The sequence below is a fragment of the Elgaria multicarinata genome, chromosome 3 (assembly GCF_023053635.1).
Source record: "Elgaria multicarinata webbii isolate HBS135686 ecotype San Diego chromosome 3, rElgMul1.1.pri, whole genome shotgun sequence".
NCBI classification, from domain to species: domain Eukaryota; kingdom Metazoa; phylum Chordata; class Lepidosauria; order Squamata; family Anguidae; genus Elgaria; species Elgaria multicarinata.
In genome coordinates, this window is record NC_086173.1 from 166042787 (window position 1) to 166060933 (window position 18147).

At 43.7% G+C, this 18147-nt stretch overlaps 1 protein-coding gene across 1 annotated transcript in view; it reads left to right on the plus strand.

The window, feature by feature from the left end:
• Positions 1-18147, plus strand: part of LOC134395747 (uncharacterized) — a gene marked incomplete at its 5' end in the record, with an annotated part of 275440 nt that overhangs the window by 112719 nt on the left and 144574 nt on the right.

Consider the following 18147-nt stretch of genomic DNA (forward strand, 5'->3'; position numbering starts at 1 on the left):
TTCCTTATGGTCCAGCTCTCGCAGCCATAGGTTACTACGGGGAATACCATTGCTTTAACTATGCGGACCTTTGTTGTCAGTGTGGTGTCTCTGCTCTTAACTATTTTATCAAGATTTGTCATTGCTCTCCTCCCAAGAAGTAAACGTCTTCTGATTTCCTGGCTGCAGTCAGCGTCTGCAGTCATCTTTGTGCCCAGAAAGACAAAGTCTGTCACTGCCTCCACGTTTTCTCAAGCTGGTTGCCATAATCTTGGTTTTTTTGAGGTTTAACTGCAATCCAGCTTTTGCGCTTTCTTCTTTCACCTTCGTCATAAGGCTCCTCAGCTCCTCCTCACTTTCAGCCATCAAAGTGGTGTCATCTGCATATCTGAGATTGTTAATGTTGCTTCCTACGATTTTAACTCCAGCCTTGGATTCATCAAGCCCAGCATGTCGCATGATGTGTTCTGCATAAAAGTTGAATAGGTAAGGTGAGAGTGTACAACCCTGCCGTACTCCTTTCCCAATCTTAAACCAGTCCGTTGTTCTGTGGTCTGTTCTTACCGTTGCTACTTGTTCGTTCTACAGATTCCTCAGGAGGCAGACAAGATGACTTGGTATCCCCATACCACCAAGACCTTGCCACAGTTTGTTATGCTCCACACAATCACAGGCTTTAGAATAGTCAATAAACCAGAAATAGATGTTTTTCTGGAACTCCCTGGCTTTTTCCATTATCCAGCGGATATTGGCAATTTGGTCTCTAGTTCCTCTGCCTTTTCTAAACCCAGCTTGTACATCTGGCAATTCTCGCTCCATGAATTGCTGGAGTCTACTTTGCAGGAACTTGAGCATTACCTTGCTGGCATGTGAAATAAGTGCCGCTGTACGATAGTTTGAACATTCTTTAGTGTTTCCCTTTTTTGGTATGGGGATATAAGTTGATTTTTTCCAGTCTGATGGCCATTCTTGTGTTTTCCAAATTTGCTGGCATATGGCATGCATCACCTTGACAGCATCATCTTGCAATATTTTAAACAGTTCAGCTGGGATACCATCCTGTCCTGATGCCTTGTTATTAGCAATGCTCTTAAGGCCCATTCAACCTCACTCTTCAGGGTGTCTGGCTCTAACTCACTGACCACACCATCTGAGCTATCCCCAATATTATTATCCTTCCTATACAGATCTTCCGTATATTCTTGCCACCTTTTCTTGATCTCTTCTGTTTCTGTTAGGTCCTTGCCATTTTTGTTTTTCTTCCTGGCTTTCCTTCAGCCTACACTACCTTACAGGGTCATTGTGAGGATAAAATGAAGAGGAGGATGAAGAGGACTACATGCCCTGGACTACTGGAACTACTGAGGGGCATTGAATTCTATGATTCTGTGAATCTAAATCTACAGCAACTGGAGGGTGCCGGGTTGTAGCAAAAACTAGGTCTCTTAACCATTTCTCTGGTGTGAAGTAATGTTTTGGGTATAAGATTCATGGATGTACATTTTAGAAAATGTTTTCCTTTCATACAAACATAAAGCAGCAGATTTAGCTTCTAAGAAGCAGGTACACAGAGAAAGGAAAATATTTTCTATGTACAACCAAAACCATTCACCTTCCTTCACACCAGATATTTTTTTAAGAGACCTATATCTGTGTTCAAATTCAAAATACACACACACACACACACACACATCTATAAAAGAAAGCTTAAAATGTAGTTCAGCACCTTTAAAAGAAACACACACTACCTGAAGAAGCTTAAACTCATGGCAGATAGGCCAGGGTTAACCTCCTATCATTCCTAGTCTCAACTCAATATTCCTTATAAATTTTAAACTTTATAAGAGGCTTGGGTGAGGAACTGCCACCCCAAAGGAAAGTTTGCCATTTATTCTTTACTTTGAATTAAGAAGGATTCACCAGCACTTCAAACACACACACACACACACACACACACCCTCTTCACAATCACAGACACACAACAAAGTCAATCAAACCCCTACCTGAGTCAGCCAGGTTTTCTTTTTCCTTGGAGGCCAGGGAAGGCTTCCCTCCAAGCAAGGCAGATAGTTTCTCTCTCCCTCCCTGGCGTCCACAGCAGTGTGGGGAAGGAGGGGGTCCAGACAGGGCCTTGGCTCAACTGCAGAAGGAACTGGCTCCTAGATGAGCCAGGCGACAAATCTTATTTCCAACATTCCAATCTATTTGAGACAGGAGGGAGGGGGAGAGCAACTCTACTGAGCATGCTCCTGCTCTATTGGGCCTTCCATTCACTTTAATGGGGCAAAAAAATATATTAATTAAAAATAAACGGAAGCTAATTTTAAAAAAGAAAAGCCATTCCAAAAACTAGAAGGTCAGGGGGACAAGATCCCACCACTGGTTTGAAGGGTAAGAGTCCCAATTCAAAGCTTTTAGTGAGCAAAAAAAATCATCGCCACCCAGAAGATCTGTGTCAGTTTGAAGCAGAGAGTCTTTTCCCACTTTGGTACTTTGAACTGCCATCCTGCCCTCAATATTTCACCAATCTTCTTGAAACGTGCAGGGTATGTAAAACCAGCATTTCTTTCTGGCAGGTCTCCGTTTCAGAAAGATTAGTGAAACATTTTCCATTTTATGAACATCAGAATGACCCACCCTCAATTTCGGCCTTAACATGATGGAATGCTCTTTTCCCTGATCGCCTATAACACAGGGAAACACTCCCGTAATCCTGATAAGGCCGGGCGTGACATCGGCTGCCTAAAACCATGAAATTGAAGACTATACTGTTATGTGGTTGAAAGCTTTTATCATTGCATCTATCTACTTTGGACTGGTGGAAGTTTAACTAGAGCTCAAAAGCAATTCAACTCCTGCTAGTTGGGCCTGGCACTCTTTCCACATTGTTTTCTGACACGCCTTAGGAGGAGTTAAACTGCAGTGTGTTTGGCAGAGTGTACACATGTATTTCTTTCCAGTCATTGCGTGTTTCACGTTTTGCTTCCGTATGTGACGTCCTTTTGCATTTACTTGCCTTATAAACTAGGGTGACCTTATGAAAAGGAGGACCGGGCTCCTGTATCTTTAACAGTTACATAGAAAAGGGAATTCCAGCAAGTGTCATTTGTATATATAGGGAACCTGGTAAAATCCCCTCTTCATCACAACAGTTAAAGGTGCAGGAGCTACGTGCAGGAATGTTAGAGGGTGTCATGGTAGAAACAGCTAACTGTGAAATGAACAGATAGAATCATAGAATAGCAGAGTTAGAAGGGGCCTACAAGGCCATCGAGTCCAACCCCCTGTTCAATGCAGAAATCCACCCTAAAGCATCCCTGACAGATGGTAGTCCAGCTGCCTCTTGAAGGCCTCTAGTGTGGGAGAAGAGCCCACAACCTCCCTAGGTAACTGATTCCATTGTCGCACTGCTCTAACTGTCTGGAAGTTTTCCTGATGTCCAGCTGGAATCTGGCTTCCTGTAACTTGAGCCCGTTATTCCGTGTCCTGCACTTTGGGAGGATAGAGAAGAGATCCTGGCCCTCCTCTGTGTGACAACCTTTTAAGTATTTGAAGAGTGCTCTCATGTCTCCCCTCAATCTTCTCTTCTCCAGGCTAAACATGCCCAGTTCTTTCAGTCTCTCCTCATAGGGCTTTGTTTCCAGACCCCTGATCATCCTGGTTACAAGATTCTCAGTAATCATTGATGTATTGTTTTTCTGTCCTTGAAAAGATAGCACTCTGCACATGTGTAAAATCCTTGCTTATAATTGGCTGAGAAGCTTACCTGTTACTGTTTCATGATTGGTGTATTCTATGGAGAGGTTCTCCCTTGTTTCTAAAGGGACTGACCCTATAAGTATGCTAGCATTTCCTGAAAATAGTGGGCAGTTCCTTGGTCCTCTGAGGGCTTCCACCTGGCAGTGCTAAGCGCTGCTCGTAATAAACCTTCTAAAAAAAGAGAATCATAGAATAGCAGATTTGGAAGGGGCCTATAAGGCCATCAAGACCAACCCCCTGCTCAATGCAGGAATCCACCCTAAAGCATTACTGACAGATGGTTGTCCAGCTGCCTCTTGAAGGCCTCTAGTGTGGCAGAGCCCACAGCCTCCTACGTCTTAGAGTCTTTGACCACTACTCAGCGATCCCACTTAGCAGAGACCCACCTTTCCCGGGTTCCTCGACACACCTTCGAAATACCAGCTCTGAAGCTTGGATTTGTGGTCTACCTTGCCAGGCTGGTGTTTACAAGAATCAAATTATTGGGGAAGGCACATGGGCATTGTAGCTGGCCGGGGGGGGGGGGGGGGCGTTGTTCGGCCGTCCTTCGGCAGAATGATCAGTCAAGCAGCCATCTGGCTCCGTTACCAAGTTTTATCAAGGCAGCCGGTAGCCCAAGGCCGTTCCACAGGGTTGTTGATCTGTGCAGCTGAAGGTGGGAACCTTCTCTCCTCGCTGGGAGCCCTGGGGAGCTTGTTTGTCGATTGGTGGAGCCAGGCCACCCCACTTGCTTAGCTCTGGGGATAAGTTAGTTGGTTTCCAGTTTTTGGTCTCTGTTCATTTGGGGAAGGGTCATTCTGCTCGAGGTACAGAAGGGTGGCAAAGGGACCCCCGTGACATCAGGTAGCCAGGATTTCTTGTCTCTCTTTGGGTCGCTTTGACTCAATGGCTTGCCGTGATGTGGCTTTTATTGCTCTTTTAAAGTTGTTTAATTTCTGCTGCGGCCTTTTAGTTTCATTGTAACTTTTAGACTGTTTTCCCACACACACCCTCCCCTGTCTCCTGTTAATTGTTCAGACACTCAAGGCCTTACTCTGATTTAATAAATTGCCTGAAGCCTTGGTGAAGTGTGGTTATTCTCAGGTGAACTGGCTCCAGTTCCAGTGTTTCACTGGGAACCAGTGGGAGGTGGGTGGCTGGGTTGGGAACTTTAACCAGGTCTACCTTGTGTGCCTCCTTCACAAGCTCTGTTTTAATTCCTACAGCGCAGTCCCTGCCTCAAAGGAGAAATTGGCAGCCAAGGCAGGAGACTGTTTTGAGTCCTGGTGGGAGCAGAGATGGAGAAGAGCGTGAAGATGGAAGAGCAAAGCTTTGCAGGCCCTGAACCAGCAAACGTCTCCTGCAACATCCAGGAAGGGAGCCGTGCAGAGCCCTGGGAAGGAAGAGTGCAGCAGGACCAGCCTGGGAGCAACGCCTGCTCAGACGTGGAGCTTCAGCCCTTCAGGGACTTCTGCTACCAGGAGGCCATGGGGCCCCGAGGGGTTTGCAGCCGTCTCCACCACCTTTGCTGCCAGTGGCTGAAGCCAGAAAAGCACACGAAAGCTCAGATGCTGGACCTGGTGGTCCTGGAGAAGTTCCTGGCTGTCCTGCCCCCAGAGATGGTGAGCTGGGTCAGAGAATGTGGAGCGGAGACCAGTTCGCAGGTGGTGGCCCTGGCAGAAGGCTTCCTCCTGAGTCAGGCAGAGGACAAAGACCAGGTGAAAGCATTTCATCTTGATAACTAATAGGGACTGTGTTCTTAATACTTATCTCAACGTTATTTTACATGTCCTTTAAGGAAGGGATGCCCCAATTTCCAATGGTCCAACCCCCAAGTATAGTTGCTCTTCATGTGAAGAGCAGGCCCTCATTGGAGGATAGTTAAGCTAACACTGGATGGTTAAAATATGCAGTTCCCTACCAGAGGATGTAGTGATGGCCACCAATTTAGATGGTTTAAAATGGGGTTTAGACAAAATCCTGTAGGAGAAGGCTGTGGATGGCTGCTAGTCCTGATGGCTATATCCTACCTCCAGGTGATGGACCACTGTGGGGAGAGAATGCTGGACTAGATGGACCGTTGTTCTGATCCATAATGGCTCTTCTTAGTTTCTCATGACGACAGGAGAAGTGAATGGGTTTGTGAAGTTCTGGGGAAGGAGGGGATCCTTCTTCAACTGGTGTCAGAGTCCTCCCAACAGAACAGGAATAGCATTTGTAGACACCAACCTCCCGTGTTTACAGTGGAAAATGCTGGATATCAGGGAATGTCTAGGTGGTTCTGTCTTTCCTTCTGGCTGGTGTTCTAGCACTTTGCTTATAGAATCATAAAATCATGGAATAGCAGAGTTGGAAGGGGCCTACAAGGCCATCGAGTCCAACCCCTTGCTCAATGCAGGAATCCACCCTAAAGCATCTCTGACAGATGCTTGTCCAGCTGCCTCTTGAAGGCCTTTAGGGTGGGAGAGCCCACAACCTCACCAGGCAACTGATTCCATTGTCGTACTGCTCTAACAGTCAGGAAGTTTTTCCTGATGTCCAGCTGGAATCTGGCTTCCTTTAACTTGAGCCTGTTATTCCATGTCCTGCACTCTGGGAGGATCGAGAATAGATCCTGGCCCTCCTCTGTGTGACAACCTTTTAAGTATTTGAAGAGTGCTATCATGTCTCCCCTCAATCTTCTCTTCTCCAGACTAAACATGCCCAGTTCTTTCAGTCTCTCTTCGTAGGGCTTTGTTTCCAGACCCCTGATCATCCTGGTTGCCCTCCTCTGAACACGCTCCAGCTTGTCTGCGTCCTTCTTGAATTGTGGAGCCCAGAACTGGACGCAATACTCTAGATGAGGCCTAACCAGGGCCGAATAGAGAGGAACCAGTACCTCACGTGATTAGGAAGCTATACTTCTCTTAATGCAGCCCAAAACAGCATTTGCCTTTCTTGCAGCCATATCGCACTGTTGGCTCCTATTCAGCTTGCGATCTACAACAATTCCAAGATCCTTCTCGTTTGTACTATTGCTGAGCCAAGTATCCCCCATCTTGTAACTGTGCCTTTGGCTTCTATTTGCTAAATGTAGAACTTGGCATTTATCCCTATTAAATTTCATTCTGTTGTTTTCAGCCCAGCACTCCAGCCTATCCAGATCACTTTGAAGTTTGTTTCTGTCTTTCAGGGTATTAGCTAACCCACCCAATTTGGTGTCATCTGCAAATTTGATCAGCGTTCCCTGCACCTCGTCCAAATCATTAATAAAAATGTTGGAGAGCACTGGGCCCCGGATTGATCCCTGCTGTACCCCACTCAGTGCCTCTCCCCCGTTTGAGAAGGTTCCATTGATAGGTACTCTTTGAGTCCGATTCTGTAGCCAACTGTGAATCCACCTAATAGTTGTTCTATATAGCCCACTTTTCACTAGTTTGTTAATCAGAATATCATGGTGCACTTTGACAAAAGTTTTGCTGAAGTCAAGATATATGACGTCCACAGCATTCCCACAGTCCACAAGGGAGGTTACCCGATCAAAAAATGAGATCAAATTAGTCTGACAGGATTTGTTCCTGACAAATCCACGTTGGCTTCTAGCGATCACCGCATTGATTTCAAGGTGTTTACAGATTGACTTCTTTATAATCTGCTTCAGAATTTTCCCAGGGATAGATGTCAGACTGACTGCTCTGTAGTTCCCAGTTTCCTCCTTTTTGCCCTTTTTGAAGATAGGGACAACGTTAGCCCTCCTCCAGTCATCCGGCAACTCACCCATTTTCCATGATTTTGCAAAGATAATAGACAAAGGTTCTGAGAGTTCTTATGCCAGGGCTGAATTCTCAGCTTCCTGACAAAGACACAAGTTCCTGTGCTGTGTGGCTTGGATGGTCGATCAACTTTAAAATGAGACCTGAAAGTCAAACTGATTGGGAAATGCTGCCCTCGGCCCTGACCTGACCCATTTCTTTCCTTCCCACCTCCCCCTTCTCTGTCTGGGATCCTCCCTCCTGTAAACAAAGTAAGTTTAAGAAAACTTACACTTTTGGAGCGAATGCAGCTTTTGTGCTCACAGATGCGGGTTCTGATGCTTCTTGTGTTCATACCAATGTACAATAAATTACACGGACTCTTGATGGCATGAATCACAAAAGCTGCATTCGCTGCAAAAGACTTCCGGCACCTCTGGTCAAGCATTTTCTTGATATGGGCCATGATGACAAAGACCTGAGATTCTGGACTATTGAATGGTTTCAAGGATAGGGGACAAGAGTAGACCATCAACTAAGAAGGAGGGAAATATTCTGGATTTTCACCTTAAGGACATTACAACCACAAGGACTCAAGGAAGAGTGTAAGTGGAGGCCTTGGTTGTAATCCTGTTCTTCTATTTTAAAGTACAGCTCTATTGTATTCCTCTTCTGTCATTTCTTGACATTGTTTTGATATATATTTTCATCCTTATATGTAGTAAGTATTATTAGATTTGTATTAACTATGTTTAAGCATCCTATCAGTGCACTCAGTCCCCTTTAAGGGAGCATACAGTCCGTTAGCATCTTGAGTATTGCATCCAGTTCTGGGCACCACACTTCAAGAAGGATGCAGACAAGCTGGAGCGTGTTGAAAGGAGGGTCACGAGGATGATCAGGGGTCTGGAGACAAAGCTCTATGAGGAGAGATTGAAAGAATTGGGCATGTTTATGTCAGGTTTTCGTGTTCACCTTAACAGTAATTAAGGCAGATTATTGGCAAAGACTTGCAAGCTCAGCACACCTCTTGGTGACTTAGTGAAGGGAGTAAAAGGCTCGCTCTTTCACAGCAATATGCAGTCAGCCGGTGGAGGCTTGAGGGTGTGGTGTAAGCTGCTGCCACTGCCAGAGAAAGGAGTATGCTGTTTTGATGCAAAGCCAACTTTTGCCAAGAAGAACCGTAAAGCTGTTATGCTTGCTTTGATTTATGGCGAGACAATTGCTTTGTTATAATTTGCTGCTACAAGCCTGGTTGTTTTGTTTTGAAAGACTTCTCTAAATAAACTGCATTAAAGATTCAAAACTCACGCTTGCGTTTATCTGCATGGAGGAATTTGTACAACAATACTTATTTCCCCCAACATCTGGTTATGGGCCCAGGAGAAGAATTTTGAACTTTAATGCAGTCCCAGCAGAAGATTTCTGGAACCTTGGATGCTGTAACAGAGAGGCTTCAGGATGGCAGAGTGAGTTTGTTTAAACAACGTGAGTGCTGGACATTTGGCTGCTCTTCTGGCTACTGTTTAATTACTTAATTGTTGGCTGTTAATGCAAGGCTCAATGGCTGAACGTAAAGACAGCTGCTTTTATTTCCCTCAGCTTGATGACTCCAATTTTTCTATTGGGTGTTACTGGATGGAGGCATATCTGGTTAAAGAAAAAGTTTGGAGAGTCATAGCAGAAGATCCTCCCGCACCCGTTACACAGGCATGGAGTAATGATGACGCCAAAGCAAAGGCTTTAATTATTTTGGCTGTCTCAGACCAACAATTGGTTAATATCCGTGGAAAACAAACTGCGAAACTAATGTGGAGAGCATTAGAGACAATTCATCATGCTCCAGATGGTGACCTAGCTAAACATCTGAGGAATTTAAGGTCACTCCAAGTTGAGTTATTACGACGTGAAGTTGAAATTCGTGACCTGCAATTCTGCTACGTTGTATTGAGCAGTTTAAATGAAAGTTATGAAAGTATCGCTGCTCAATTAGCTGCTTTGCCCCCAGCACAGCTGACTCTTGAACTTATTCAAGCGAGGCTCATGGCTGAAGTAGATAGGCGTGTAATGATGCAGTTGCAACTTCACAAAAGCACATATCAAACAGCAGGGGTAATTTAACTTCTGAGAGTGAGAAGATAGCGGCACTAAAAGTACGTCGTTGTTTTTCTTGTGGAGAGATGGGGCATCTACGTAGAGATTGTAAAAAGAAGAAGAAACAAGGACAACAGAAAGGGGTGTTCAAGCGACAAGTTAAAGCGCTTGTTGCTGTGTCCCCTTCAAAGAAAAGGTGGGACCATTTTGTGATAGACAGTGGTGCTACCTGCAATATGTGTAAAGATAAGAGTCTGTTTACAGGTTTAACTAAACAAAAGGGGAATATCCATCTTGCCAATGGGGAAGTAATTGAGAGTAAAGGGCTTGGAACTGTGTTCCTTAAAAGCCTAAATGCCTAAATTAAGCACGTACTATATGCTCCTATCTGAAAATTTATTGAGCGTATCAAAATTAACAGAGCAGAATGTTGTTGTTAAATTCTCAAAGTTCAAATGTGAATTGATAAAAAACAAAGTGATTTTGTATGCTAAAAAGAGAAATGGGCTGTTTCTATTATCATACTGGAAAGAAAAAGAGGAGGATGATAGTCAGTGTTGTGAGGTTAAAACTTTGAAATCAAAGTCAAATGCTCAATTACATGATAATTGTATTCACTCTTATCATAGGCTGTTTGGTCATTTAAATTTTAAAGCGGTATCCAAAATGCAGCCTATAGTAGAAGGGATGAAACTGAAAAGTTGTAAGTACCACATGAAATGCGTATCCTGTGCAAAGCATAAGGTTAAGCAAGTCCCTAAGGGAAAAATGACAAATAGAAAAGCTGAAAAACCATTCCAGTTTGTTCATGGAGATCTTGTTGGACCCCTTAAGGTTTCCAGAGGTGGAGCAAATTACTTTATGGTCCTCATAGATCAATATATGAGATATTCTTTTGTATATATGCTTCAGAAGAAAAATGAGGCATTTGAAAAATGTAAGTCATTTTGTGCTTGGGTGAAAAATAAGCATAATACCCAGGTCACCTGGTTTTCCACTGATAGAGGTGGAGAATTCTGCTCTGCAGAATTTGAAAGTTTTCTTTCACAGCAGGGGATAGAGCACATGATTGCCACCCCACGTTCTCCATGGCAAAACGGTTTGTGTGAGAGAATGAACCAAACCCTGTTGCAGGGGTTAAAAACACTTCTGCACGATGCCAACTTAGGAGAGGAGTTCTGGGCAGAGGCACTGAACTGTTTTAACTATGTGCGTAATAGAAGCATAAGTTCAGTAATAGAGTGCACTCCTTATCAAAAATTGTACAACAAAAAACCTTCTGTGAGTCATTTTAAGATTTTTGGATCTGACATGTGGGTGCATACACCACAAAGTCAGAAGTTACAAGAAAAAGGTCAACATGGAATATTTCTTAGTTATGGAAAAGGGTCATATAGAGTGCTAATGACAAATACTCAAAATATAAGATTAACAAGAAGTGTTGAGTATAATGTTAGTTGGGAACGAGTTGGAATTTTCCAATCCACTCCTGTTGACGAAAGTGAAACAGAAAGTAATGATAGTGGTGATAGTGATGAAAGTGAGGATAGCAGTAATGAAAGGGACAGTTTAAAACAATCAGAAGAATCAGGGAGTGATGCAGAAAATAAGAAACCATTGCATACTATGGACACAGTGGAAAAGGATAGTGATGCTGATAGTTCTAAGGATGAGCATGTTGTAGTGCGTAAGTCAGAACGTTCTACCAAAGGTATACCACCTGTGAGATATTCTGATGAATTTGCTGGTAAAGCCATTTATGAACCTCAAAGTTATAAAGATGTACAGAAACTGTCTGAAGAAAATGCTAAACCTTGGCTTCAAGCCATACAAACTGAATTACATTCACTAGATAAGAATAAAACTTGGAGGTTGGTTAAAAAACAACCTTTCATGGAACTTCTTGATAGCAGGTGGATTTTTAAAGTAAAAACTGATCAATTTGGAAAAATAGTACACCACAAAGCAAGGTTAGTTGCTCGTGGTTTCGCCCAAATAGAAGGGCAAGATGATCATGGATTTTTGGCCCCCACAATACGCTTTGAAAGCATAAGGATGATGTTTAAACTTGCTGCACAAAAAAATATGCAAGTATCACATCAAGATGTAACTACAGCATATTTAAATGCAAAACTTGATGAGGATATTTACATGTTACCACCTGAAGGTGTTAAAGTTGACAAAGACATTGTATGCAAACTGGAAAAATGCCTTTATGGATTAAAACAGTCTGCAAGAGCATGGAATGCTAAATTGTCAAAAACACTCAGAGACATGGGATTTAAGCAAGGGCAAGCAGATCAATGTTTATTTGTTAAACATGAAAAAGAGCACAAGTAGTATGTATTGTGTTATGTTGATGATCTGTTAATATTTTGGTCTGATAAAGAAAAATATAACAGGTTTGTACAAAATTTAAAAGAACAATTTGAGTTAAAAGACTTAGGTAATGTAACTAATTATCTTTCTTTAGGGGTAGAAAAAGACCAAGAGGGCAATATTTATTTGCATCAATCAAAGAAAATAAGGGATGTAATTGACAAACTTAATTTGCAGAATGCTAATTCTGTCGATACTCCAATGGTGCAGAATTTCCAAGCAGATGGTCAAAGTAAACATTTTGAAAATGCTACCTTGTACAGAAGTATACTAGGGCAACTAAGTTTTATTGCCAATGCTACTCGACCAGATATTTCTGTGAGTGTAAATTTATTGAGTAGGCAAACTGCTAAACCCACAGAACATACTTGGAAAGCTATGAAGCGAATAGCACGTTATTTAAAAGGGCACTTTGAACTACAGGCTGACGTTCACAAAGGAATGCACTGGAGGTTTAGAAATTCATGCTGATGCTAGTTTTGGAGATGATATAAATGACAGAAAAAGTACATCTGGAGTTTGTTCCATGTTAAATCACAGTTTATTTGATTGGTCCTGTAAAAAACAGTCTACAGTCTCATTAAGTTCATGTGAAGCAGAACTGAATGCTTTTAACTATGCAATTGTAAACATTGAATGGTTATTACAATTGTTAAAGGATGCCGAGATTGATGTACCAAAACCTGTTATTGTTTATCAAGACAATCAATCAAGTATTTCTATCTTAAAAACTGATAGTTGTAAGCAAAGAACCAAATATTTGCAAATCAAATTGTGTCATGCAAAAGAATGTATAAGAAATGGTTTACTGCAAGTTCAATATTTAGCTGGAAAAGACATTCCTGCAGATTTGTTGTCTAAACCGATAAGTAAGAAACAACATCAGAAGTTGACAAAATACTTGCGATTGTATTAAATGAAGTAATTACTGTATTGGTGTACACAAAAAGCAGGGGGATGTCAGGTTTTCGTGTTTACCTTAACAGTAATTAAGGCAGATTATTGGCAAAGACTTGCAAGCTCAGCACACCTCTTGGTGATTGAATGAAGGGAGTAAAAGGCTCGCTCTTTCACAGCAATATGCAGTCAGCCGGTGGAGGCTTGAGGGTGTGGTGTAAGCTGCCGCCGCTGCCAGAGAAAGGAGTATGCTGTTTTAATGCAAAGCCAACTTTTGCCAAGAAGAACCGTAAAGCTGTTACGCTTGCTTTGATTTATGGTGAGACAATTGCTTTAGGCATGTGCTCCGCTCCGATTAGGAGCGGAGAAGCAGTAGCGGATTGGCCTGCTCCGCCTTACCCAGAGGCGGAGTAGAAGCTGGCCGCGGACTCCTAGAAGCAAGGCGAAGAGAAGCGGCCATTTTTCGGAGCTCCTAGTTCAGGCAGAGCGCTCCGGTCGCCATCTTGAAACATTTCGCCAATAGGATTGCATTGCGGAAAACAATCGGGGATAACTGGGTTGATTTTTAAGCTATCGTTCTGAAAATTCTTGTGCACAGAGTCGTGGATGGGGGTCATTTTGAGACTACTCTCACCCCTCTGTGTCATGTGGTTCGCGTGCTATATTTTTTAAAAAATCGGGTAAACAAACATTACAAACAGGGACAGCGCGGGTCAAACGGAGGTTTTCGCCCATAGGATTGCATTGCGGAAAACAATCGGGGATAACTGTTGATTTTTAAGCTATCGTTCTGAAAATTCTTGTGCTCAGAGAGTCGTGGATGGGGGTCATTTTGAGACTACTCTCACCTCTCTGCGTGGTGCGGGTCGCGCGCTAGAATTTTTGGAAAAATCGGCGGGAAAAATACCTTTTTCAAAGGGCTGAGGGGCAGAGTCAGCTCCCGGTCATGATCACATGATCCCAAAGTTAGAGGAGGGCATAGGCAAAACGGGTAACTTGGGATTCTGGGAAACTTCTCTTTCTTCATCTGAACGGACTTTTCCCCGTGTTTTTTAACACAGTAGCCCCACCAAATGCACAAACACAACCTGAAATCATATACTAAGCCAAGAATAAGAGATAGAAACACAGCACTGCTACCCACCCTAACTTTGGGGAACAACTGAAAAGATGTGGTGCAAAGGGATGAGCTCCCCTAGGGCATCTCATCGTGGACGTGCCCCCACTCTCTCCTGCACTGGAAGGCCATTAGAGTCTTCCAAAGAGAGTAAAACGGTGGAGCAATGGCTATCATGAGTCGAAGTGAGCGTTTACTTCTTAGTGGTGGAGCGATGCCTGTTATGAGTTGAAGTGAGCGTTTACTTCTCAATCTCAGAGCTGTTGGTGAAGCAATGGCTTTCTTGAGCTGAACTGGCAGCTGCTTCCCCCTCCCCCGGGCATGTCCCCGTATTGGTGGTAAAAGACAGATATAGCCTTTTTTAAAAAATTCTTCTTGCTGTTTATTGAGCAACACTGCTGCTTTTAATTCCACCCCTCCTTTGTTTATTTGTTTATTTATTCCATTTTATATGCATTACTGGCTTATCCTTGGCTCACTTCCTTATGCCCCCAGAAATGCCAGCTGCATGCCTGCCTGCCTTCCCTCCCTCCTCCCCTGCCCACCTCGCAGGGATGTTGTGTGTGTGTGGCTTTGACTCAGGGGAGAAGTCCTTCCTGCACTCACTTGGAGTTTTGGAAGTTCCAAATTTTGCAGGTTTAAGCCCCGCCAAAAAACAGGGGATGATGGGACTGCCTTGAGTCTCGGCGTGCGTATGTATCCCTGGATAAGCTGTCATGGTGGTGAGTTTGAGGGGTTTTTTTAACGTGCAAAATTGACGGAGCTATGGAAAGGGGTGTTGGATTTTCATAAATTCCCCAAAAATCAGGGGATGATGGGACTGCCTTGAGTCTCGGCGTGCGTATGTATCCCTGGATAAGCTTTCATGGTGGCGAGTTTGAGGTTTCTAACGTGCAAATTGACGGAGCTATGGAAAGGGGTGTGAATGGGGTGCCCGATTTTCAAAAATTCCCCAAAAATCAGGGGATGATGGGATTGCTTTGAAACTTGGCATGCGTGTGTATACCCCCATGAGGTGTCATGGTGCCAAACGTGAGGCTTCTAACTTGAACAGAAAAAAAGTTGTATAATTTTTTAGCTTTCAATGCAAGCCTATTGGGGGGGGGGGGAAACGGAGCTCCGATCCGGATCCGGAGCTCCGAGCGGAGCGGAGCGGAAGTGGGCGGAGCGGGGGCGGGGCGAAGCGGCCCGCTCCAAAAATCGCGGATCTGCAAGTGAAGCGGAGCGGGGGGTCCGTGCTCACCCCTAAATTGCTTTGTTATAATTTGCTGCTACAAGCCTGGTTGCTTTGTTTTGAAAGACTTCTCTAAATAAACTGCGTTAAAGCTTCAAAACTCACGCTTGCGTTTATCTGCATGGAGGAATTTGTACAACAATACTTATTTCCCCCAACAGTTTAGCCTGGAGTAGAGAAGATTTGGAGGAGACATGATAGCACTCTTTAAATATTTAAAAGGTTGTCACGCAGAGGATGGCCTGGATCTCTTCTCAATCCTCCCAGAGTGCAGGACAAGGAATAACGGGCTCAAGTTAAAGGAAGCCAGATTGTGTCTGGACATCAGGAAAAACGTCCTGACTGTTGTATGACAATGGAATCAGTTATTTAGGGAGGTTGTGGCTCTCCCACACTAGAGGCCTTCAAGAGACAGCTGGACAACCATCTTTCAGGTACGCTTTAGGGTGGATTCCTGCATTGAGCAGGGGTTTGGACTCTATGGCCTTGTAGGCCCCTTCCAACTCTATGATTATATGTACACCAGTTTCTGGGGAACGTGGGCAGGAGGGTGCTGTTGCACTCATGTCCTGCTTGTGCTCTTCTTACGTTCTTATGATCACAGGAGAAATGAATGGGTTTGTGAAGTTCTGGGGAAGGAGGGATCCTTCTTCAACAAGTGTCAGAGTCCTCCCAACAGAACAGGAATACCATTTGTAGACGCCAAACTGCTGTGTTTACAGTGGAAAATGCTGGATATCAGGGTTGAACTCTTAGCCCCCTGACAAAGACACAAGTTCCTGTGCTGTGTGGCTTGGATGGTAGATCAACTTTAGAATGTGACCTGAAAGGTAAAGCGATTGGGAAACGCTGCCCTTGGCTTTGACCTGAGCCGTTTCTTTCCGTCTCTAATCCCTCTTCTTTGCCTGGAATCCTCCCTCCTGCTCCAGGTCAAGGGGATTTTGGCCAGAGCACCCACAGATTCCCCTGAGGCAGAGAAGGCTCCACCGGGCATCACACAGAGGCTGCTGGATGGGCGAGTCTTGCAGGAGGGGGATGGAGGACCCTCCTCACTGGGTAAGGATTAGTGGACGTATTTCCCCATGGTCTCCCTCCCTCTATTACGCCTGAAGTGCATGAGCTGTCTTAATGTTCTCCTTGAGCCTGATTTTGCTGGGGGAGATACTCAAAAAGGAAATGTTGTTTAGTGACATGGTTCGAGGGTATCAGACCCACTCTGGCCCGGTCTTACGCAATCAACAACTAAGATCCTCCTCCAGGCGCCTACTCAGATGGAAGGTCGGAGGATGACAACAAGGGAGAGGCCTTCTCTGTGGTGGCCCCCCAACTGTGGAACAATCTCCCCAATTTGGTTCACGTGGCACCGACATTGTTATCTTTTCAGTGCCAGGTCAAGCAATATGTAATTAGCAATATGTAATTAATTAGCCTGGTTCTGTTTTTTTAGGGTCATAGTTTTAAAACTTGTTATAGTAGTTTTATATATATGTGTATATTGTATGTTTTCGCAGTTTTAAATATTTGGATATTGTTTTTAAGTGCTTCAGCTATGGTATGGTAAAGAAATGCAATAAATAAATAAACACTGAAAATAAACAATGAAAATAGGAATAGTTAAGAATGTGAACTTACCTTCTCACCTTCCCACCTTCTTTGCCTTCCTCACAGGGAGCAAAACAACCTGCAGGGGAAGTGAACTGATCCTGGGAGGTCCTTCTGGGCCTCGTTCGTGTGGTGGTGGAGCGGAAGCGGTTTCTGCACAGCCTGGGCAGGTAGGGGAGTCCTGGGGGCCTCCGTCTCCTGCACATCTCTTTGGTCCTGGAAGAACCTGCCCCTTTAGCCTTTGCTCTTCTCCAAGATGGCAGGAAGGCCTTGAAGGTCACTCACATGCTTTGGCATTCAGAAAGAGGACCTCACCATCCTTGTCTTCATGGATTGCTACATAATGCTTAAAGAGAACATCATTTCTTCTTTTTCTTTCAGGGTGTGGTGACCTTTGAGGAGGTGGCCGTGCATTTCTCAGAGGAGGAGTGGGCTTTGCTGGATCCAGGCCAGAGGACTCTGCACAAAGAAGTCATGGAGGAGAATCGTGGGATCCTAGCCTCTCTGGGTAAGGAATGGATTCCTCTGGGTAAGGCCTTCTCTGCCTTCTTGCCAGATCCTGGAAGGTGGAATTTCAGCTCTTCTTTTTTTGTGTCAGTGCAGAATACAAATATCATTGACTCCGAAGACCTGACAAAACATTGAGAAAAGCCCATTGATGGACTTGCTCTGTGGCAGAGATGGCTGCCAACCCATCTTACTTTGCTGCTATAATAGCATCTGCGTAATATTGAAGACGTTACAGATATTATCTTAATGGTCTCCATGGAGGAGAGGAGAGTTCAGCCTTTTCAGAAGACAGCTCTGGACAGCTTGCTTTTTATATTAAGATATAACTAGACATTGAAAATAACCATTATGGTTGAATTCCCACTTTCCAGTTCCCAGTTAAATGATCAGCTAGGAGAAAATGGCAGATTTTAAGTGTATTTTATTTTATGTTGTTCATTTATTCTCTCAACTACTTTATATGAGCTATTCCATATAAATGAAAGGATTGTATGGCAATCTAGTTCTCAGTTCTATTGATCATCGGGATATTTAATATGTTTAGAAGGATCTGCCTCACCAACGATTTTTTTTTTTTATCCTGTGAATCAAATCAGCAACTGTGGGTTTTGTTCCAAGATTACAAGATGATTTCTGTGTTTATACTTGCAGGTGATCACAGGGAGAGCAAGAAAAATGGCCCACACCAGAGAAGGAAAACTGAAACTGAAGAGAAGAGGGAAAACGAATCTATTTCTTTGGAAGGATCAGACGTCTGTGAAACTCCAATACTGGAAGCACCAAGTAAAAAGAACATTCGTAAAAGGAAGAAACAGAGTAAAACTCAGAAGATTCATTCTAACATTCAATGCCTAGTGTGTGAAAAA